This window comes from Poecile atricapillus, chromosome 4 (genome assembly GCF_030490865.1).
Source record: "Poecile atricapillus isolate bPoeAtr1 chromosome 4, bPoeAtr1.hap1, whole genome shotgun sequence".
NCBI classification, from domain to species: domain Eukaryota; kingdom Metazoa; phylum Chordata; class Aves; order Passeriformes; family Paridae; genus Poecile; species Poecile atricapillus.
Window position 1 is genome coordinate 32,797,288 of NC_081252.1, and position 23,689 is coordinate 32,820,976.

General features: G+C 36.6%; 1 protein-coding gene across 1 annotated transcript in view; it reads left to right on the forward strand.

Moving 5' to 3' along the window:
- The window catches only part of FHIP1A (FHF complex subunit HOOK interacting protein 1A), an 82,772-nt gene that overhangs the window by 4,884 nt on the left and 54,199 nt on the right, over positions 1-23,689 (forward strand). The window contains exon 3 of the mRNA XM_058837248.1: positions 9,277-9,392. The gene's annotated coding sequence lies outside the window, so the exon portion shown is untranslated. The remainder of the gene's footprint in view (positions 1-9,276; positions 9,393-23,689) is intronic.

A 23,689-nucleotide genomic window follows, 5' to 3' on the forward strand; every position in this document is an offset into this window, starting at 1 on the left:
TTTTCTTTACGAAGAAAAAGGTCAAATTTTGGTGCAGTATTGAATTACCTATGTGTACGGTAATGTTAGACTGTGACAGTTAATTCTGATCTAAACTTAATGAGCATGGTGTTACCTACTTTTTGTGTGAGAACATACATAACATAGCTAGATTAGTGCTGAAAGTACAAGGCAAATTCTTATCATGTAGTTTTTGCCATTTAGCTTTAGAAGCACAGTCAAATATTTTCTCCCCTTGTACCTCTACTGTAGTCTTCAAGCATATGACAGACATGGTTTTGTTTATTTAAACATTTGCATGCCTTAGAAGAACTTGTCTTTTTTTTTTAATTTTAAGACAGGAAAGCTGTGTGGTAATAAAAATGAGCTAGATTCTTTGTGTTAGTAACTATTACTGAAAGGCAATTGTGCCCATTGTCCTTCTGATTCTAGCTCATTTTTGCAAGTTGCCTGTATTGTACATTGGTGATGGGCAGGATTTCTTTCTGTGAAAATTTTTATATAAGAAGACTATTCTAGCAGTAGTGGAGTTTGCCTGCAGAACTAATCAAATGATGACCTCGAACAAGCTCACAGTTGGAAGGATTTCCTAGTGCATGTGAAAAAAATAAAACTTTTAAAGTATTGACAGTCTTCATATTCCAGTAAATCTTTGGATTGTAACTTAAATTTAGCTGTTGGCTAACAGTTGAAGAGGTAACTTGATGAAGAATCAATCCCATTTGCATTCACAAAATCTTTTGTTAAACCTCAGATACCCCTGAGCAGGAGGGAAGAGAATATTACACTTTCGAGTTAGTTTTATTAACAATTAACAGTTAATATTATTGTAATAACTAAATTATTTTCAGATGTTTAGGTTTTTTACACACTAGTCAGAGAGCTGTGGTTAAAAAGTTGTTACTGTGCAGCCAAGTCCAAAAAATAGCATAGGCTGTTACTGAATTGTGTTAACTCATTTTGCTGTGGCAGGCTCCTGTCCTAGTGCAGCAAACCTGAGAGGGAGAGATAACTTGGGTTTCTGCTTCATCACTGTACTGGCATTACATTGATGAATGCTTTTGTAAGCATACCTTAAGTATGTATAGCTTAAACTTACGAGTGAATAGGGAGGTGTGCCTTTCATAATTACAAGTTGAAGGTGGAACATCAGTAAGTTGCTACACTAGGCCCACGGCTCTTAGTAAACACAACTGTGCTGCTTTGTCTTTGCACGTTTGTGGTATTTTTGCACTTCACTTGCGGCATAAATATGTTTTAGTTCAGTATTATGAATTCTGTATTCCTGTAAGAAAAGTTACAGAAGTCAAAAGTTTATCTCCCCTTTTGAGGAACTTGCTGATTTCCAGTGCTGGACTTTGCAAGAAGTGCATACCCCGAACCACAGCGTGATGTGGATTTGTTTTGGAAGCGAGGGCTCTGTTCCTCTCTGTGAGTGGAATTAGAATTGTGCTGGTTTCTCTGCCTTGTGTGCCTTACCAAGGTAAAAGTGACAACAGGTGCTAAGCAGCCAAAAATTTTACAGCAAACCATAAAGATCTTCAGAAAAGTGTATGTTTCTCCTTTTTTTTTTCTTTTTTTTTTTTTGGCTCTGATGTTGTTCTCAAATCACCCACAGTCCTTGGAATGCCTTTAGTATGGATTGGGATTTTTTTTTTTTCTTTTAATTGGCCATTTTGCCATTCAGTACACGGAAGCAGAGAACACATAAGAACACATAGTCAGCAATAGGTGTAACAGGATAATTTCCTTTCTGAATTGCTGACTTGCATTAAGATTAATTATGCTTGCCTGCTTGGAGTGGTTTCAGGTAAACAATTAGAAAGTTCTTTATCAGCTTCTTGAAACATATGCATAGGATGAGAAGCCTGTGAAGTGAGAGTACATTTTGAATGGAGGAAAAGCATGGAGGGCAGAAACTGATTTGCCTTTGCAATGATTCTATTCTTAATATTTTGGTCCCAGTAAAGATATAAAAGATAATAAAAGATATTTCCCTAAACTTGCTGCCAGATAACACTGAAGTTTTTATGGCTGTCAGTGGTTGAATCTGCTTTTCAGCATATTTTGTTGGCATGATTTTTACAGAGGTGATGTTTGCCAGCAGCAGCTCAGTGCTTATGGGTTCCTGACTTGATAGTGTTGGTAAAAGCAGAACACAAAAGTAGTATTGAGATTATTTTTAAAAATTTCCTTCAGCTAGATAGTTTGTTTTGCTTGGATGCCATTGGAATCCTTGGACTTGGAGAACTTTATTTTCTTCTTGCAAGAACCTTTCCTGTTGGAAAAAATAAAATTTAAAGTACAGAGAGCAACAACTAAGGCAGTTTAGAAGACTCTGCATTTATAATCCATGCTTATTTACAAATTATATCTTCTGCTAGTAGTGTTTTTAGCAACTTACATTCAATAGCTGAAATGTTACTGTTTGATTTTAAAGTAGCAGCAAGTGATGAGGATAAAATTTCATTGTATCGGCAGCAAAGCATATTCTCTTACTAGTGTACATTTGTTTTGCAAACATTTAAAGTAACAACAGTTCAGATTTAAAAGAGGCATCAAATCAACAGCAGCATTTCAGGAGCACTTGGCATTGGGCTCAGTGTTAGGAGACAATGTGGTCTAATCAGTTATAATTCAAAGTACATTTAAATATTCTGAGATAAAAATATGATTTATTCAGAAGCAGGAATATTGGAGTTTGTGGCATATGCTAATGCAGAAATTGAAACTATTCTTCCACAGGGGGAAAATATCAAAAGTAGTGAGAGGCTGGCTTGGCTAATAGTGAGCTCTTCAACATCAAACACAAGGAGGGAAAGGAATACCCAGCTGGATTGCCCAGGACAAGTGTAAAAATAAAACACACACATATATAATTAAGATTCAACATTCAGAATGGCCCAACTCAAAGAATAATGAGAAATCATTATAGAAATATAAAGTTAGTAAAAAGAAAGAGGAGTTTTACTCCTGTTTGACAAATGGAGCTGTGGACAGACAATAAGCAGGATGAGGTATTTTTTGGTTTGTTTCTTCACCTCAGATCTAATAAAAGATACTGGGACTTGGAGGTGAACATGATGTCCAAGGCAAGTGCTAAAACCCTAAGCTGGTGTGAGTAAAGAGTGAGTTTTAGAGCAGTTAGGTAAGTTTAAGTTTCAAGTGTTTACAAAAACACTGTTGAAAGGGTAAGGGCTGGCTGATGTAATCCTTGAGCTGCTGGAGTTACTTAACGCATGGAGGGTATGTGTAATACTGTGCCACTGAGAAGAGGGATTATGGTGTCTGTCTGTACGGGTGTCAGGGGCAAGGGGCGAGTGGAAATGAGCAGCTGTAGACTCAGTTGTTTATCTTTATTTGTTCTAGTATGTTTCTTAGGAATTAAACCCTCCCAAAGCAGTAGAAGATGACAAAAAAAAAACCCCAAAAAACAGCAGTCCATATGATTCTATTTTTAATATTAAAACCGCTAGGCTAATAGAATTTATCTTTCCAAAATGCTAACAGAAGAGGAGTAGTAGATCTCTGGTTGCTTTTCTGTGATAGAAACTGTCAACATTTCATACTTATTAAAGAATGTCTGGGGAAATTGACTGTGGGCAAGTTATAAACTGCTTGAAAAACATTGTTTTCCCTGGAAATGGAGTCATGAGGTAGTGTTCTTGTTAGGGATGAGAGGTTTGTTTTAGATATATACATAAAGGATTTATATATTTTAGTAGAAAACAAAAATAACAGAAGTCAACATTGCTATAGAATTGTAAAATTAGAGAATATCATATGAAGATACTGTCCAAAAATGATTGAATTCTGCTCTTAGAAGGTTTTGGGTTATTTTAAATGGAGCTGGTTCTTAGGTAGGGATTGAAGTTTGTATTGCAAAACCGTATAGCACAGTTCCTTATTTCAAACACGGCAAGGCTTCTTTAAAGTAATTCCTGCCTCCTGGTTGATGGGAGCAATTAGAGAAGGCCAGAAGGACCAAATGTTTCTCCCTGAGGCCTGCTTCAGTTAACCTTAAGGACCTTTCCAGTTCTTATTGTGGGATCCTGTGTCTGCATCACATATGTGTAAATAGAATTATGTTCTACAAGTTACATGAAGTAATCTTTCCAGCCAATATTGATGTAGTGTTATGTTTTGAAGATGGAATTCATTAAAATTAATTTAAAAGGAAAAAAAGAAGGTAATATGAACCCACTGTAGGGAGTCTGGAGAAGAGCAGTAAGAATACCTGGATGTCTGGAGGAATGACTGAATTAACTGGGAGCTATTATTTTAGCTTCAAAGAAGTGAAGAAGATAGTGGAGAACTGAGAAAGTGAGGGTTTGTCTAAGTGTATGAGATAAATATGTTTTTCAAAGTGATCTGTTTTTTTCCTTACTTGGTAAGACATTGTTGCATTAGAATATATTACCAGGAAAAGTTGTGTATGATTTTAAGAACAAAGTAAGGAAAGCAGTTGTGAGTTGTGACAGGAACATGATGTTATCATGGCACAGGGGGAAGGACTAGATGACTTTGAGGTGATTTTTTTTTTTATCCTTTGAGGGCAAAAAGGAGTTGGGTACTGTGGTGCAGCACGATGTGTAACATCCAGGGAGAGCACAGTACTGAGAAGTAATTTTCTTGGTATCGCTACTCTTATATTACAACTCACAAGGAGGATCCAGAATATATCAAAACATTATGCCTCTTTCTCTGGGTTGTTTTTTTTTTTTCCCCTTTTCACCTGGAGGAGATGAGGGACACTTGTAACTTCACAGTGCTGTGGCTGTTGAAAAGTAGCTAGAACTCCCTGTTAGAGGTAGCAATCTGAAAAAAATGACTGTGAGCATGGCCATACCCAGACTGGCTCTGTAAGAGCAAATCCTAGAACAGGGAGTGCAAGGAAATGTGGCATGAACATGGCTGGATTAGCTTTGGAAACAATTTTGTCATATTTGTGTGGTGTTGCATCCAAGCCACTGGGGTTTTACTGCTTCCAGACCTGTGCAAGTCTGCTCTCTGCCACACAGACTTAAACAGCTTGTACTAGTGAAAATTTGGAAAACTCTTTCATATAATCTGCTGTATGTTGTAAACAACCCTCTATTTTGCTGCCCTTGTAGCCTGTGTTTACTTGAATAAACTAATTCTTCTTTAATTATTTGTCCAGTAACAGCCCAAAACAGAAAGGGGCTCTTCACTTCATGTTTCTTGTCCAAATGATAGGGATAACAACAGTGACATTAAACAAAGGTTTTAATTTCAGCTGCATGTTATTGGGCAAAACTGTGAATAGCAGAAGGAAAGCAAAGATTTGAGGAAGTCCTGCAGTGTCAACTGATCTTTAAATCAAAAGAAAATAGGCACATTTTTATGTAAAATTAGCAGTTTAGAAGATTTCTGGTTTGTTATTCACAGAGGGAGATTTCCCAGGAGGTATCACCTCTATGATGTGTTTGTTATCTTAATTCATGCACATATGAAACCGGAACATACTTACCTCTTAATGTTTTAAAGTCCATCTGCTTTCTTGAATGGCATCTGTTGGTACTGGGAGTTTGTATTGATTCATATATCTGTGTACTATGGTTTCTAGGATTATTTTCTTGGGCTCTCACATGAAGGGGAAAGATAAGGAAAGCAATTTGAATTTCCCAAACCACAAAGCTATGCATCTTTCATAATATCCAGCTTGGGTAGTGGTGTAGGTTAAGATGCATGGGATGCGATACAGTCTCTAAGGACAACTTTCCTCTCAAATAACATGCAGTATAACCCTGAGCTCAAAATTAATTGTGTTTATAAAAAAAAAAAAAAAAAAAAAAAGAGGAGAGAGAGAATGTATAAATCCTTGAAAAGGGTTTTGCCATTCTGAGAATGTCCTGGTGACCTGCCTGTTAAAAGAAAGTTTGACAGTCTGCTCTGCTGTGAACTGAAGAAACATTGAAAACTGCTGTCTGTTATGATTTGATGATCTCAAGATACAAAGTAGAGCATCCCAATTCATGAAGGGTATTACTAAGAATTGATTATGTTCTAAAGCTTTTTAATATACATGCCTCACCACACCCATTTTAGGACAGAATTTCAGGCTATCCAAACAATGTGAGCTGAGATATATTTTTTCTTATATTCCTATAATTATGAATCATATGACTTGTATGAATACTGTGATCCATAAAATACATAAAATTCATATCAATCATATGAGACAGAAAATATTAGATAAAATATAACATTTTTGTATCTGATTCAAAGTTTTTAAGCAGTTCTACCATTTCATGTTTTCCTTACCTGTCTCAGTTTTCAGAAATGAGAAGGCAGAAGATTTTTTATCTCTTCTCTCTCCCTCTGTTTTCCCTCCTTACCTTCTCAGATACAGAATGCAGACATGTATTTTTTTTTTTACCTGGTGCCGCCCGCTTTTAAAAAGCAGTGTATTTGATGCAAAAGCAAAATATTTGCTCTTCCAAGAATGTTACATAAGGCAAGACTGTGCTTGGCAGTAATGGTTTGTCAGTGCCTACAAAGAGATCCCAGTGTCAGTGCTCTTTGGAGATAAGGATGTATTATTTCCTATCTGGCAATACTGAACTGATGATACTGTGTGATTAATATGACTCTCCTGGGCCACAACTACGGGAAGCTCTCGGTTCAATTGTCACCATGCTGCTTTTATTTAATTACAGCTTTTAAAAATAATATTAAAAAGGATGATTCAAAGTTGGAACTTGCTAAATTATTCAAATTTTTGTTCTTTCATTGTCTTCTTTTGCACTCTAACCTAAGGGGTGTCTGTGTAGGTTTAGTTTTATGTGGGTTTTTGGTTTGTTCTGTTTTTTTTCACAAATTATTTGGGAAGCTAAAGGCGCTTAGGTTCTGGACATTTTCCATAGTTTGGTGGTAAGGTTTCAGATTCAGATTTTTTTACATATGTTTGATCAGGGAATTGTTCCATGTTCTGAATGCCTTCTCTCTAAAACCTGCACATTAACTGCATATCATAGAGAAATTTGTGATTTTCTTTACTGCCTCAGTAGTAGTAACAAAGATTCATTGAGTGAGTCTTGCAGAACTTTGAAGCTGAAACACTGCATAAATTTGGGTAATAGGCACAACTATAATTTTTTATTAAGCATATATTTGAAAACATGCACTAGCCGTATCAGAAATGGGTTGTCCCTCATGTAACTGTCCTTCATTTGCTCTGGTTTCAGTCTCTTGTACTAATTTTCAATTTCAGGCTTGTGGTTCTAGATAAAAGATGATATTTAGATGGAAGCATACTGGAATCTTTAAAACAAATGTGCTGAGAGGTTTTTTTCCTCCCCCAATGCCCTCTTCATTATGATCACTTGAAGCCCCTCCACAGGTGCTTATGGCATACTCCTTTCCCACATCTGCTGGAAAGAATGATTTCTAGAGGGGCTGTGGGTTACCTTTAGGACTTTAGTTTGGACTCTGGGTGGGGGTAGTTTCTCTTTTAAGTATATTTTTTCTGTTCCTCTTTTCTGTTCCCTCTGATGGATTATTTCATGTGTAGTAAAAGGAAATAAGAATACCAGGCTGATAAACTTGCAAACCTCAATCATGAGGATGTAATTTAGATGACACCTATTTTGTTATGTATATGACAATAGTTTTTAAGCTGTGCTACAAATTAAAGAATAAAATCCCAGGGAGAAAATAATTGTTTAAACTAAAAGACAGTCCGGTCAAGAACATAATTATAGGCTCCACTTGAAAAATTACCCTGATAAATGGTACAGAAAAACAAAAATAGAGAGAATGTATTTAACAAATTAAACTTGGAACCTTATTTTTATGACCAGATGCAATGGATATATAAAGCAGAAAGGAGGAAAGTTAGTATTAATTACAAATTATGGAGAAATCTCCTTTCTTTAGGGCCCTCACTTGCAATTATTTTGACTAACAAGAAAATATATTAAAAATAGCATGGTTTAGTGAGATAGAATTTTATGAACGGTATTTTACTATAGGAAACATTTTAGAGATGATCTGGAAGACAGAAAGATTGTCCTGTTACCATTTCACTTGGAAACTGGCTAATTTTTAGGACAAATGTCTTTGTTGCAATTGAGGGGGAAAATGATGCTAAAAGTCTCTTAGGAAATTTCTGGTTACATCTGTGGAGGAACTTGATATAATCATCCTTGAAATTCAGGAGCATGAAATGTGAAGGAATTTCTGGGGTCATCTAGTCTAGCATATACTGAAACTATGTTATATTTGCAATATAAAAACCGTGTCTTCCCATACGCCCTTAGTTTTTGGCTGTTTTTTCATGCTCTCCTGATGGGAAAGCTGTTTAGGAACCTGTTTTAAACGATGAGTTCTTGGTCAAAAATTATGTTTATTAATTTTTTTTTTGTCTTGATGTATATACTTTTTAAACTTTTACAGGCTTTCTTTCAGCAAATTGAAAGCTTTCAGAGTTTTGCCTTCCTGCTTATAAGACACAGAAAAATGACAGTCTCCTTATTTTGAGTTAATTTGTGTAGTCTGGAGGAATTTCTGTCAGACAGGTTAGCAGGATGTCTGTAAAATCAATTCGGAATGCTAAGCACTGTGTAAATGAATAGACACCCTTTTCATACTTGCATTTTTCTGTATGTGTGCAGCCTTGTTACATGTCAAATATAAATTTAATATGAATTACTTCAGTGTTGACAGAAAGGTGTGGGTTTCTCCTTCTCCCTTGCATGTGTTTAGCTTGTTTAACAAGATGCTGTTATGATGCATTTCTTGTCTGAAAAGTGAGTTTTGTAATCAGTTTTTTGGCAGTGTAGCAAGCTTTAGAATTCAGTGTAATACCACTTTTTTCTACTTCTGTGTTTTATTTTTTTTCCCCAGTGGTTACTTTTTAGCCAGAACAGTTTCTTAATTGCATCAGACTTATTCAGTGTGTTATGCACGATTGTTTTTGAGTTGCAGCAGTGAACAGAAGGCAACAAAGAAGGCAAATATGGATTGCTTCTGCTGTGGTGTGGGCTCTTAGTGGCTGATGCCCTCTGTCTTTTCAAGGGCTTCTCACTAAAGTATTGGTGAAAGGCCTGGAAACTCTGACCTTGTTTGTGTGGATGTGTCCTGTGCTGTGAAATAAACTCTCTTACTGCTACTCCTGTGTATTGGAGAGTTTATTATCTTGTTCTCTTTAAGATGGAGCTTTTTTTCCTTTTCAGTTTTTAAGCTGCCAGATTTCTGTTAATAGAGAATGATAATTTTTACTTTTCTACTTTCTCTGCCTTTCCTTGTCTCTAGTGGAAAGCTGAATGCTGCTGAAAGCTGAAGAAACTAAGTCTAGATTCTTGACCAAATGGAAGAGCTGCCAGAGCAAATTTTTCCTTGCTGACCTGTTGACATTGCTTTAATTGCAGGTAAGATACATGTGTGTCTGTGTGTGTGTAACAGGTAGTTCAGAGAAGACGTCTGTTTGCTGAGCCATGAGCTTTGCAGTGCTGGGTGTCAAAATCAGTTTTTGCGGTATGGACAATGAAAAGTGAGTTTGAGACTTCAGTCTTATTTCAGATGCCTGATGGACGGTAGCACTCAGCTACATTTAGACACCATGGGCTCTGGAGCATCCTGCCAGTGTTTTGTGTTTCACTTCTGTTTGTGTTCACACCTGTACAGTGTAACTATTGCGCAGTATTCCTGTGGCAATCACAGAAATTGCTTACATGTGAAAAGAATACGCAGCAGTTATCAAAGGTGCTTTAGCTGTCTTTTGGTCCCTTGTAACCTCTGGAGAACAATAAATATATTGTTACATATTATATATCTACATACCCTGTATGTCAAAAGTAGGTTACCAGTGGCATTTGATGAGAATCCAGCAGCCTGTACACCAGGATTTTCTTGAGTTGCCAAGACTCCTCGTCTTTTTGTTTGTCTGTTTCAGAATATCTCCACATTATTTGGCTTATGGGATAGGAAGTAGTTGAAATGCTTGTCATCTGAAGAATGTATGTTTTCTTTTTTAGTCCTGGTTCTAACAGGTACAATGTAGGATACAAAAAGAGTTGATGGAGGAAACGCTAGTATTCTCTATCTGAGCTTAAAAATTGAACAGAAACTTTAGAAAACCTTTTACAACAAAAGCTGAATAAGGGGCAGAGGTTCTAGGCTTTGGTTTGTCATTGGATCATCTTACTTTATCTTACTCTGCAGTGGAACTAGTTAGCTGACAGATGAAAATTCAGATAAGTCTTTCCCCACCCTGATCTACAAGCATGAATATAATTTGGTTCTTGATGCAGCATTATACATGTGTTTTGTTTTATTAGATGAGCTGTTTTACAACGTGGAAAGGGCTGAACACTTCTGAGTCACCTCCCCAAGAGATGCTTATTCTCAGTTTGGAAAAAGGGCTGATGAAAGAGCATGAAAAGGGGTGTGGTTTTCATAGCCTGAATGTTTCATAGAAGAGTTGGCATCATCTGGGGAGGAGATGTGGGTGTTAATTGCAATATTGTCATAAGGAAGCTGTGTACAGAAGCCCAAGCTAGCTAGGGAGGGAGCCTGATGTGTGGGTGTGAAATGAGACTGGGATTAGTACAGACAAGGAAAATCACAGGAAACCTGACAGTGTGCTTGGTTTCCTGAGATGTGTTTGTTGTATCAGGTGGAGTATTTATACCAATCAAACAACATTAGAAAGGGAAAGAAATATGAAATTATACTTTATAATACCACTAGTTCCTGGGTTTTATATAACCAGATTTTCTTTCAAATTGATTAGAAAAAATACAAATAGCTGGTGGATTATAATTAATATTAGTTTTCTGGTAAACTCTTGTGCCTTCTTTGTTGTTTTTGAACCACCAAACACTTGCTTTATGAAAATGAGCACCATCTCTCAGCAGCCTTTCATACAGCATGTGTCTGGTATTATCCTCCCCTGTGGTGCTTCCACCTCTTTTGATGCAGTTTGTTGCAATTCTTGATAGTGATGGGAGGCTGTTTAGTCAAGGGGGAAGCAAGGATCTTGTTCTTCTCATCCTAACCTGTGCTGCTCTGTAAAGGTTAGGGAGGCATCTGGTTTCTCTGTAATAGCTTATAAAATGTTCCAAAGTATCATATCAAAGTATTTTTAGGAAACTGAGGGGTTGTAGATAGTCTGATGCTTGCCAAATGTTCAGTATGTTACTGTTTCCACTCTGAATGAATTGGTAATTCTGACAATGTTACAAAACTGTTTTATTAAACCCAGATCATTAGAATATTTCAGAGTATCAAGCCTTGTGTAAAAGTTCACATAGCAGGGTGTTTGGAAGGACTACATATTCCCAAGACTAATGACACCTTTCCTAAAATTTAGAATGTAAGCTTTTACATGTGCTGACCTACAGCTAATCCATGATTCTGTGGCTCTATGGAAGTAGCTTTGGTTGCCACAGTGACTATTTCTCACAGTTGCTGTAGGTAAGAGTTCTTCAGATGGTTTGTAGCATTAGAATATAATATTTTGAACAATAAAGACAGGTGTATTTCCTTCTCCAGAGAGAAAACTAAAGAACAATAATTCCTCATTTAAACTAGAGTCTGGCCTTATTCTGTAACTTTATTTCTAGCAGTGTAAAGCTTTCAGTTGGCTGTTTCTTCTTTCCCTGACTTAAAATCTGGTTATGTTCATGGAAAGGCAGTACAGTCACCGATGGCAGGAAGTAACATGAACCAACACAATAATGTGGAGTCTTTCTATAGTTCTCATTTCTTCCTGTTCTCTGTTTGTGTAACTCCTTAGTTTTACTTGTATGTTTGAATTCCTGTTGGTTTAGCTAACAGCAGTAATGAAAGGAACCCCTAATTCCTTAACACAAGAGCTTTAGTATCTAGTCTAAGATTGTTAAGTATCTGTGATTACCAACTCTAGTCTCAACTGGTATTAAATCCTTAGAGTTTTTTTATTGGAAAATATTAATGCATCTGGAACAAATGTGTTCCCATATATTTTTGTTTTCAATAAAAATTTTCAAAGTAAGACTTTAATAGATTCAAGTTGGAATGTCAGAATGACAAAAGATGCAAAGTCAAAAAATTCCATTAGTTTATATGCAGTACCTTAGGATCATGCTTCCTTTCAGTTGTATTCTTCCTGCGTTGTGGTCTGGGGTTGTTTGTTTTTGTGTTGGTGGCTTTTGTTGCTTTTTTTTTCCTCCTGGTGTCAGTTTGTAGAGTTTTGAGTTTGTTCTCATTATAAAAATTGTGAAAACTCAGACTTGTGAGGAGGAAAATGTCTTTTTCATTCAGCAGTGAGTTTGATCTTAGGAGCAAGCCAATAAAATCTTGGTTACTGACAGTTATCTGAAATTAATATTTTAGAGAAAGATCCCATTTTACTGATGTAGGTAATTTTTAAACTGCCTTGAATTTCACAAAATGTTAATAGAAAATAGCTATTACATGATTTTACTCTTTCATAGGATTCCTTGGTCCAGTTGCAGGCTACTTTGCATGGCCTTCTTGAGGCATCAGTGATGTTCTATAAATAATTTAAATGGTTCTGATTTCTAATCTTTCCTCACTATACACTAGCATACAAATTTGCTCTCCTTGTGATGCCGAGGGAGAGGTCTGTAAAGGACACATCTACCTGGCAATTCACAGAATATAAAGATGTATACATGGCTTTCATAATGCATAAGGTGGTTTTTTCTTTCTCAGCTCAAGATAAACAAGGAAAGAACTTGTGTATGTATGACACAATGTGAGCTATTCATTGTAAAGGTCCAGGGTATGTCATAAAGAATGTTTTGTCCAACCATCTTGATTTACTTGTCATTGCTTGTGTCTTGAGTTTAATTAGGTGTGTATTTTGCCCTGAAGAACAGTGCAGGGAAATTAGCAATGTGTAATGGTGGATAGAGGCCACTGGCATGAGGAAATGGGAAAGTATGACTGGTTTTCTGATCATAGTGACAAGTATTTTTCTTAACTTTGGTCTCATGGAAATAACATGGTAAGTAGGTATTGTTCCAAATTTGGCTACACCTTAGCACTAAATCTGGGTAAATTGTCCTTGGTAGTGGCCCTATAAAACCTAAGGGAATATTTAACCATTCTGAATAAGGAGATTTGGTTAATGTGATGTTAGAAATTCAGAGATTTTATGATAGACATAAGGAAACAGCAAAAAGCAAACCAGGAAAAAAAGTGATAATGTTTTTCATAGTAAAACTGATTATTATCAACATAGTGTTAATGGCCATCATTGTGGTGGCAGCTATCTTAGAAGGAGAAAGATGAATACAAAAAAAGTGTACAACAAAATCTTGAAAGATCAAATTCTCACTTGTTTACACGTTTTCCTGTGCATCATTGTTCTTTAGTTCCCAATATTTTCTAAGAAAAAGAGGATTTTCAGGTAAAGCTAGTAGGGATTAGTTAAATAATTTTGAAGTATGCATTATTATTTCAAAATATAAACTTGGAATAAATGAAAGAGAAGAAGAGTTAGATTAGGCCTGCAAGAATGGATTGAATTGGAAGGCTAAGTGTTCATTAGATTTTGATTTGGTTTTGCGGTGTTAGAATCTGTTTGGTTGAACAGAAACATATCTTAGAAACCTCTCTGTAGCTCTTGTTAGACAAGCTGCTTGTTCATGAGCCAAGCAATGGAGATGTTCAATTTGTTTTGTTTTTGTTGTGTATGGAGCAGTGGGGATCACTGAGGATTTTGAAGTTGAGCTGTCCTCAGAGTAGGAATTGATGGGACAGAACAGAGCAGGACAACATGTGCATAGTCCAAGCGTATGGCAGTGTCCCTGGCCATGTGCAGTCTATGGTATTATTTAGTAGTCTTTCCATTCCATAAATTCAGTGGGTTTTGTCTTTTGCTTTCAAAATTGTTTGAAAAATAATCAGTGCTTTTGGTAACTCTTATAGCCTGTAACAATGAGTTCCATAATTTGTCACAAATTATCACTTGTGCAGGAACAGAGATGGGAAGAAGAGCTATGCAGCGGGAAGAAAATGCAAGATCCAAGTTCTGGGTGTCTAAATCGTGTATTACATACTAATTTGAATTTTTTTAACAACTCTGGGTCTTGTATGTTTCAGAGCTATGAAAGTGTATTGTCATTTAACTTTCTGGAGTCACAGGCATTTTTTTAAACTCTGGTTTGCTTCAAATAGAATCGGATTAATGAAAAATTTTTATGTCCCCTACTGCAAGTGTACTGTTGGGCTTTTTGAAGCAGTGTTTGTGGCCTCTGTTTCATATTAAATTCAATGTTGTGAAATGCACATTGAGTATTTCTATTGAAAGTCTTTTAAAACAAGGATTTGTACACTGTAAGTATAACATTATTGAAAAAGAAATTTGGATAAACCTTTTTGCTATCCAGATTAGATAAATGAGATTTTCTGGCAGTACTTGAGATTTAAAGTAAAGAAATTGGGTGGGAGTAAAGTAATTGATTCCATTGCAGTATGCATGCTCAAGTTTGAAAAATGCAAGCTAAGCAGAATAATTGTTTCATCCTACTTTGTGGCTCTATTAACTAAAATAAACTGTAGCTTATCTTAACCAACAAAAGATGGAAGTGATTTTTAAAATATAATGCATTCCTGAAGGACAATGCTTCTTGAAACTAGCATGTAGTTGGCAATATGATTTATTGTAGTATTCTTTTAATGTCCATTTAATTTGAAAGCTTACCATTTCTTCCAGTGAAATGCTACAGTGCATTTTATACACAGGCTGTTCTGTTGTAGGCTATTTCATGTATTCCAAAGGTGTGCAGCTGACTGCTAGTCTCATTTGAAGATTTTTTTGTTTTGCAGCTTGCACAGAAACTACTTTATGGAACACATGGGTTTTTTGCCTCTCTCCTAGTAGGAACATAGTATTCAAGAGGAAGGCAAAGTCTCACTGTATTCTAGGTGTGGCACAGAGTCAGTGTGTGTGACAATATGCGAATGTCTTTCCTTGAATCTTTTGCTAAGGGGAAATCTTTGGTAACTACCCTACCACAGAAGGAGGCTAATTTGAAATTATATTGAAACTTTGGCCAAAGGTGTTCTTCTAGATAAAATTCCTGTAACTCATTGACTTGATTGGCACTACTCTGGGGTTTAATTCACCAACATCATTATTTTGTTTCAGTGAAGACTGTTGGTGTTAGTCAGTGTAATCACTATATCAATTAAAATCTGAGTGCTTTCTGAAGAAGTTTGTGATCCTTCAGATATAAAAAGGGATACTAGAAACTAACTTGGCCTAAGTACCACTTAATATTGATTTTGTTCAACAGCATTTTTTTCACATTATAGCTGTTGCTCATACTTAATGGCTACCCACTTATACTGAAAAGACATGTAACAACATAATTTCAAAAAACCTTACCCCTCAATCCTATCTCAGGATGTTGATATTTAATCTGTTTTGCTGATTGTTTTTACCTCCTAATGAGCTTTACTTGAGTTGAGAGTTTGTTCTCTCTGTGTTGAAATTACACTGCTGATCTGTAAAATGTTTTGGACTCTCAAGTGACCTATGCAAAATATACCTTCTACACACCAGCAGCAGAGTATTACTGTTGTAGGAAGTGCTGGAGAGAGGGACCTTCATTTCAGCCTCATGATATAATTGTTCAGGTACACCCTTGAGCAACCAGTTGGAACTGAAAAGGAGAATCTTTTAAAGAGGCTTTGGTAGTAAAGTTTTTACATGTGAATTCAGTAACTCTAACATTTAAGTTGCAGTACAGTCACTAAAGATCTAATTACTTACCTTCTAATTTAAAAAACAGACTCCTAAAACACTCTGACTATAATCTCATTCTATGGGTGATTCAGTGAGTAAGTAGGCTACAATGTGATACTGGGCAAAAAGTGTGTGGACTAATAGTTCACAGCTTTGGAAATGTCATACTACATTAAGTGAATGCAAGAGAATATTAAAAAGCTGGAGCCTCATCAATTTCTGAAGGATTATGAATTATGATAACAGATGAGGAGTACTTGATAACCAAGGAAATCTTTCAGTTCCAAGTCCTAATGAAGGTCACGACACAGGGAAAATCTTTCAAAAACCAAAGTAGTTGAAGTAGAAGTAGTATTTCTCTTCTGAAAACGCCTTAGAAACTTCAGCATAAATTTTTGCTATTTATGAATCGGAAGACAGAAACTTCATTTTGCTGGGATTAAGGAAGTAATGCTAGGCATCATTCCAGGAGCAAGTCAGAAAATTATTATGCCTCAGAGGAACAACTTGCTTTTCTGCTCCTTCACTTATTTTAAGGCTTCAACATTATCAGTCTGTTTTCCTTTTCAAATCTGTGTCAGCTGTAGACCAAAGTGCATTTTAAGATGGGAGCTAGTCTATTTACTAGTGCCACAGTAGATGTGTTTCAGAATTAGTTCCCTCCATGCCAAGGACCTTTGAGGGTGGGATAGAATAGATAAAGAGTTGCTTTCTCCAAGATTATTTTTCTTTTTGGCCAGGTAGGGAGAGGCACAGTCCTACTTTTAGCTGCAGAGATACTAAAAGATGCAAGAAGAGATGCAAGATGATCTGCTGGCCTCCAAGGGTCACACTTATCTTGGAATTGGCTCAATGCAGAGTTGAAGGTTTAATTTTGGAGAAATGAAACAGGAAAGCAATCTTTGAGAAACTAGAACACTTTCAATTCTAGAGGAAAGGATGTGAAAAGTTTACTCTAGAAAAATCATTTTTTTATTGATTTATTTGCAAAAAGAAATTAATCTCTGGGAATGTGTTCCTTAGTGGTCATATTTGGTATAGCAAATGAATTTTTTGTCCAGTTCTGCAAGTGTTTAATGTAATGTTTCCTTACATCTCCTTTATCAGTTTGTGTCCCTTACCAGTGGCTACTAAGGCAGAGAATATTGCTCTTGCATTAGTCAGTTCAGAATTAGATGAGACCTGGAGTCTGGTGGTTCTTGTGACATGTTGAGCATGTTTGCTGCTAATAAGTTTGAATTATTCTAACATTATTGCAGAAGAACTAACACAGCATTAATTACTGTCTCTAAGTCTTCAGAATATGGCTTGCTGACTCTAAATATGCAGTTACAGTAATAAAAATCAGGAAATAATTCTAGGAGAGGCAGAGCTGATGGGGTCTCTGTCCAGGGTGGAAGCTGCACAGCCTCCCCAGCCTCTGTTCCCAGTTTGCAGTGGGCTCACTCCCTTCTGTTTTACTCTTCATGGAGCTGCTGCTGAACTGACTTGTATGTGAACTAAGCAGGAACTACAGCGTGAATGTGCCAGAGGTGTGGGTCATGAGACAGGACCTCTTTCTTGTGTGAGCCATGAACTGTTCTGCTGTTTCACCACAGCTGTTGGAGCAATGCTTTTAGTAAAAACCTATCAGGGTTTCTCTAAACCATTTTGTCTTAGAAGGACACAGCTGAAAACTAAGATGAATTGCTAATCTCTGAGTATTAATATTCATAGCCTAGAAATCTTTGTTGCCTCTTAAAGTTTAAGACCATGCAACTGCATTCTGTTTTCTTTTCATTGGTGTAAATCTACCTTCATTTCACTGAAAGTCAGCCTAGCATGCAGCTGGAAAGAAAAATTCAGGCTGTTTAATGAGATGCAGTTAAAGAAATCCAGTGAGTCAAACTAAGATGAATGAACATGTATGAAGCAACTACAGTCAAAGTGAGTAATATGCTGCATTTTGAGAAATACAAACAAGTAGGAGGGTAGGAATAAAGTGCTTGCACAGAGTAAGCCAAGTACCTAAAGCTGGGTATCCAACGATAGTTAATTTGGGATCTGAAGTTACTGTCCCATTGCATTGCTTTCCTAAAAGAAATGAGATAAAACTGGTCTGGCACTTCTGAAAGGCAAGGCAGCAGCTGAATCAGTATCATGAATGACCCTGCTCAGAACCTGTGGCTTTTTCTGAAACACTTCCTTAGTGTGGAACGGGGAAGAAAACAAAAAATCTCAACCAAACAATAAAAAACCACCTTAAACAAAAAGCAAAACCAAACCAAAACCAACAAATCTGGAGCAGAATTGCCTATTCTCTTTTATGAATGCTTTGTTTTTTTCTATTAGTATGGAAATTTTTTTGGTGTTTGCATGAGTATCTTACAAATATGTACTCCAGAAAAACATCTGAACTGATATAGGGCAGTGTATCTTATATCTGTGTCTTCTAAAATGCAAAGTAAGTGTAGTTGTTGTAAGTGCAGTTTTTGAAGTATGTGGTGGTCTTTTTGTATTGCCTGGCATGTTGCTAATAATAAGACAATGTTCTCTGTCGGCATGTTTCATTTACCATGTCACTATTAGCTTCCACAGACATTCTTAAGTGCTCTGAAACAATATGGGCTTTGAATCTAATTGAGACAAGCCTAGTCTGGATACTTCTGGAGGGTATAGATCCCATTCCCCTTCTCCTGACAAGTTAGAGTATTTGTGTTGGGTGATATTTTTTTATATCTTACCTTTGAAACCTGTATGGTATATCATCTTAGTTAAGTCTCTTAATAAAATTTGCTGTACTAGCATACAAAAGCAGTAAGCATCTCGTGATGCTTATGATGCTCAGAATAATTGTCTTCAAATTATCTATAGGGGAGTGGCTGGAACAACTGATCCCTGCAAGTGGGATTCCCACTTAGGTTTGTCAGGTAAATGCACGTCTGTAATGGTTAAATATTTTAGTTGCCACAAGTTGACTCTGCATCTTTTCCAGACCCTGACTCCTGCACAGTTATTAGCACAAGGGTGTTCACTGAAAAGGAATCTGTCCCTGTGGCTGTGCTATGTTTGTCTGTGGAATATAGGTAATTATTTTCTTGCTCATACACTTAAATGTATATTCAAAGTACTCTTTAAGCTGCTTGTACTCCTAAGTGTCACTACTTTTAATCTATCACCATTCTATTTCCATTCACTTATCACCATTTATCTTCATGATGCATAGCATGGATAGATGACAAAAAGATTGAAAGTGTATCTTGGGTTTATAGAAAGAAGAAATTAGTTTTTCATTTTGATAAAAATACCACTGATTTACTATGCTTATACTAGTATCTTTGTATATTTCAATTTTTATTTTGGTTTCTTGCATATTTGGTGAGAATCTCTCAGAGCTCACTCTGTCTGTATCTGGTACTCAAGGACTTATGCACTTTTCATTAAACTGCATACATGATTTTGACTTGTGGATGATAGAAAATGAAAGGTGAAATGAAATGGCTACAGAGGTTTTTAGAGCTGAATAATTCCCCAACCAAGTTATGCAGTTACTTCAAGTGAAAAATTAACAACCTAATGTGCTTGGCATTTTAATAATGTATAGTAAGCTGGTCCCATGTCTGGGGGTATTGTTAGTTTATTTGCTTTTTATTCTGTGGGAGATCTGTTGGATTTCTTTTTTGATGTTTTGGCACACAAAGAATGAAGGACATTTATGGTGTAAGGTTTATTTGGTGCATATGTAATTGGTTTTTTTTTTTTTAGTAGAAAGATGTCTGCATCTCAAATTGCAGTTTTTTATGTTCAAGTTGTAGATATGCAGGACTTGATATTCTTTTTGGGAATGGCACTTAGAGAGTTTGAATGTGGATTTTGAAATACCTGTTCAATAAATCTGCCTCCCTATTAAGTATGCAGCAGCTCAACTCCTAACAGCAAGATGCATTGGCTTGGGTGTGTATTGCTCTGTGTGTGCAAGGATGGTGGTGGGGGTTTTAACACTGCTATACAGTACAGAAGAGGCTGATCAGTGTTTTAATCACTATAAGTCATGTAAGTCTATATTCTGGTTTCTGTTTTTGTTTTTCTTTACTTTTTCCTATCACTTTTTGCCTGGGGGGAAAAAAAAAGGTTGGTTTTGTTTTCTGCATTAATTCTGTTTGCTGAGTCTGGATGGGAAGTTTCTGTCAGAGGACACAGCAATGATACTTCTTCATTGTGGAGGCTGGAGGGAAGGGGAAAAGGACATAGTTCATTGCACTAGGGAGTTGTTTGAATTGTTGTGGTATGCAAAGTGGGAAAAGACTGTATTCTGTACAGAGTCCTGAGCTTGAGGGACTAATACTAAGCTTTGCTCTACCTCTTCAGTATCCCTGCTGTGTATAAAAGCAGTTGCCAGGGTGAGGGAGGCCACTGACTGAGCTAAGCCTGACAAAGGTTTCCATTCCCATCCTGGCTGAGAAGGACCGGAGAATGTGGAAGTAGGATTTTTGGGTTTCTAGTAAAAACAGGTCTCAGACCCCAGCTAAAGTTAGAGTGTGTTTGCTCTGGTTGTTTCCTGTGGATTTTGAAGGGTCATTTGAACACATGGGATGTTTTTGCAAGTTGTATTTACCCAGATAGTGCAACACCTCAAAAACAAACAAAACCTTAGTATCAGCACTAAACTCTGATTTGTATGAAGTTACTCGGTTCTTTGATGAAGTGCTCTGCAGATCTAGGATTTCCATACTGTGCTGGTTTGGGCTCAGGTATAAGTGACAAGTATGAGGTTGTGTTTTGGATTTGTGCTGGATGATAGTAGAGATGTTTTTGTTATTGTTGAGCAGGACTTAGAGCCAAGACCTTTTCTGCTTTTCGAACTGCCTTGTTGGTGAGGGGACATTATCTAGCAACATGCAGAAATATAGACTTGGTTTGTGAATGGTACCACATCTGATAAATGAAAGATTCCTGTGGAGCTGAGTGCTTTGTGTTTCTGCTACTTGAACTGTTCTGTAGAAAACAGTTTGGATTCAGTTGTAGTGATGCTGAGCCAAACCTAATGAAATTCAGCCACTATTTCTCTGTTCATTGCTTTTTGGGTTCATCTACTCAGTGTTGGCTTGAAAACAAAACACAGGGTTTGTGTTCAGGATTAATTGTGGTTTATGTAGCAGGACTGACTTTCCTAGTGCTCTCAGTTATAAGCTTGAAAGATACAAGTTGTGAGAGAAAATTCAGCCTAAGTGGATTTAAAGGTTAGCGTTTGGATACCTCTATTAATTGCTTAGCGTTTCTTATCTAGAATTGTCAAGGCTTATCTCAGCCACTTTAGCTGAATGCTCAATTGTCATAGAATCATTTCAAGTATTAGTGCACATTTTAAATTGTTCCAACAACTAAGCAGATATCCCCCCTGGCTCCATTATAAATGTGCTTTAAGGTGCTGAATACTTGAAGGTGACTTCCTATTTCCAGCTTGCACTTCATCAGCAAGGTGATTTGTAACATGTTAATGTAATTGATAGCTCTGCCTGGAATCTGGAGGCTTTGCATAATTCTATTCCTTACTGCTAATTAGTCCACTAGTCAGTTGCTTTTCATATGATCCTTTATGTTTTGACAGTCCTAAGAAGCAGTATTCATCTTTCACAGACATTTCTCTAAAACCAGCAGATGTTCTGGTAAATTCACAATCTCAAGTGGGATACTGAGTGAGGACTCCAAACAGAGGTTCACAGCCTAAATACCTTTGGTGGATGACCTGACCTCTGTAAAGCAGTAAACCTTTTGGTATTCTTCATCACACCTGTGCTCTCCAGCACCTATATTTGAGGTACCCTCACTGGTCTGCCTGTTGGGTTCCATGAGGCTGCTTTCTAAAACAGCTTTCAAAGCAAGGTCCCATTCTTTGTATGTCCTGGACATTCTGTGGAGGATCAAGTAATTTCTTGAAGAATTCTTAATGAAAGTAACTTGCTTAAGGAAAGCAGACTCTTATTATTTAAGCAGTATTCTATCTGAAGAGGAGGAGTATGTTCCAAACACTTCATTATTTTGAGAATTCTGTCTCTGAAGATCAAATTCTACATGAGTCTCTGTTACAGTAATCTATGGGTTTGAGATTTGATTTGATTATTGCTAGTACCATGAAAATGTCTTTAGGTAGGACTTAGAGGCATTTCAGTGCAAATGAATAATAAGATATGGGTGTATGCCAGGCTTACTTTCATAAAAATGTAGTAGAAGAAATTACTTAAAGCTTTCTCTTGCATTGACATACTGTAAATTGAGCCTATGAAGAACTAAAAAAATCAGAGAGAACAGGAATTGGTTAGAGCTGGGCTGGGTTAATTTTGTGCCTGGATCTTTGTGTTATGCTTCTTAGGTGGTTTCTTTATTATTTTGAATTCAAAGAGAAAAGTGAAAAAAGCATTATTTGTGTCCAACAAAATAAGGGACAATAGCTGATAAAAATTAGGAAGAAATCCATCTGGTTGCAAGAGTTGACCTGAGCTGTCATTTGTTTTCACTGTCATTGATTCTGCTATTGCATGTGAGGAGGAGAAAATATCTTCAGTGCAGGAAGTGCTTGAGTATTCCAAAAGTTTTAACTCAGGATGAGAATAGTGGCTTACACAAAGATCCTTGACATCATCTACTGCTTGAAGGAGTGGCACACCATCATCCAAAGTATTGCACCTTTCTCCTCATCACAAATCTGTCGACTGTTGAAGAACAACCATGCTCTGAAGATGTGTCATAGTTATTTCTATTTTCTGTGCATTAGTTCTTGCAACTCCACAATGTAGAATAATATTTTGGCGATACAAAATGCAAATTAAACAAGTTTAATGACTATCCCAAAAATATGGTTTGGGGTGTAACTCAAATCCCAGTTTGTTCTGGTCACCTTATGTCCTGTGAGATTATTGTTTGTGCTGCTTTGCACAGGGATGCAGATGTGAATGTGTTTTTTAGATGAAGATTTTCAAGGTGTGTTGTTCTGCTTCAGGCTGGAGCCTTCCTCTATACCGCTCTGCTTTTTTTTTTTTTTTTCCTGAATATTGGTGCTATTGTTTTTTTTCTAGCAATAAATATGGCTGTCTAACATTCAGTTTTTCAGCACATACTCTGCTCTTAATGAATGTGATCATTTACACAGTGTCACTGTAGTACTGGCATGCTAAATAATTTAGAGAGCTGTGGCAGGTAGATAGCTCTGTGGTGTCTATGTTACTATGGCAATACATTTGCTTAATGTAAATATTAGTCATTCTGACCGTATGAATCTCAGAGCTTCTGACATTATTAGCTGTGTCTGGGAGGTGGGAGTCTGCATATCTAAAAGCAAAGTAGTTCTGGCAATATTAATAGTTTAAAGATTACTTTCTTTTTCATAATTCCTTCTGCTTTGTGACCGAACTGAATAATCTATTGATTGTAATGAGCAGAGCAGAATATTTCTCCCATTTCTTTATCATGGTTGTATTGCAGCTCTGTTATAAAGGAATATATAACTGTATTCTGATCCTCCAAAAGTTCAGCTGACTGAAGTGATAGGAAATAAGATCTTGAGGTCCGTCAGCTTTGCTCCTGATCACACAGTCAAAGCAGTTTAGGAGCACAAGAAATAAAATCAAATTTGGAAGAAAAATTTCAGGGGTATTATACTGAGTTCCCTGACTTAAAGAGGAAGCTAATTTATGAGTGTTTTTCATTCTCTCTGTGGGTACCAGCAGGTCTGGAATTGCTTAAGAAACACCCAGTTTGTCTGAAAACTAATGTAGAAGCAGTATGTTAATGAAGTTTGTTTCTTAAATAGTTTTTTTATATTTTTTAGTCCATTTTTGGAACCATTTCCAGGGAAAATGAATTACCTTCTGCAAAATCTTCTCTTTATTGCTGACTTATTCTTGATTGTATGAACTATTTTTTGTTATGATCTGCTAGCACCTTTGAGGCAACAAACAGAAGTGGAAAAATAATTAGATCACAGTTGTT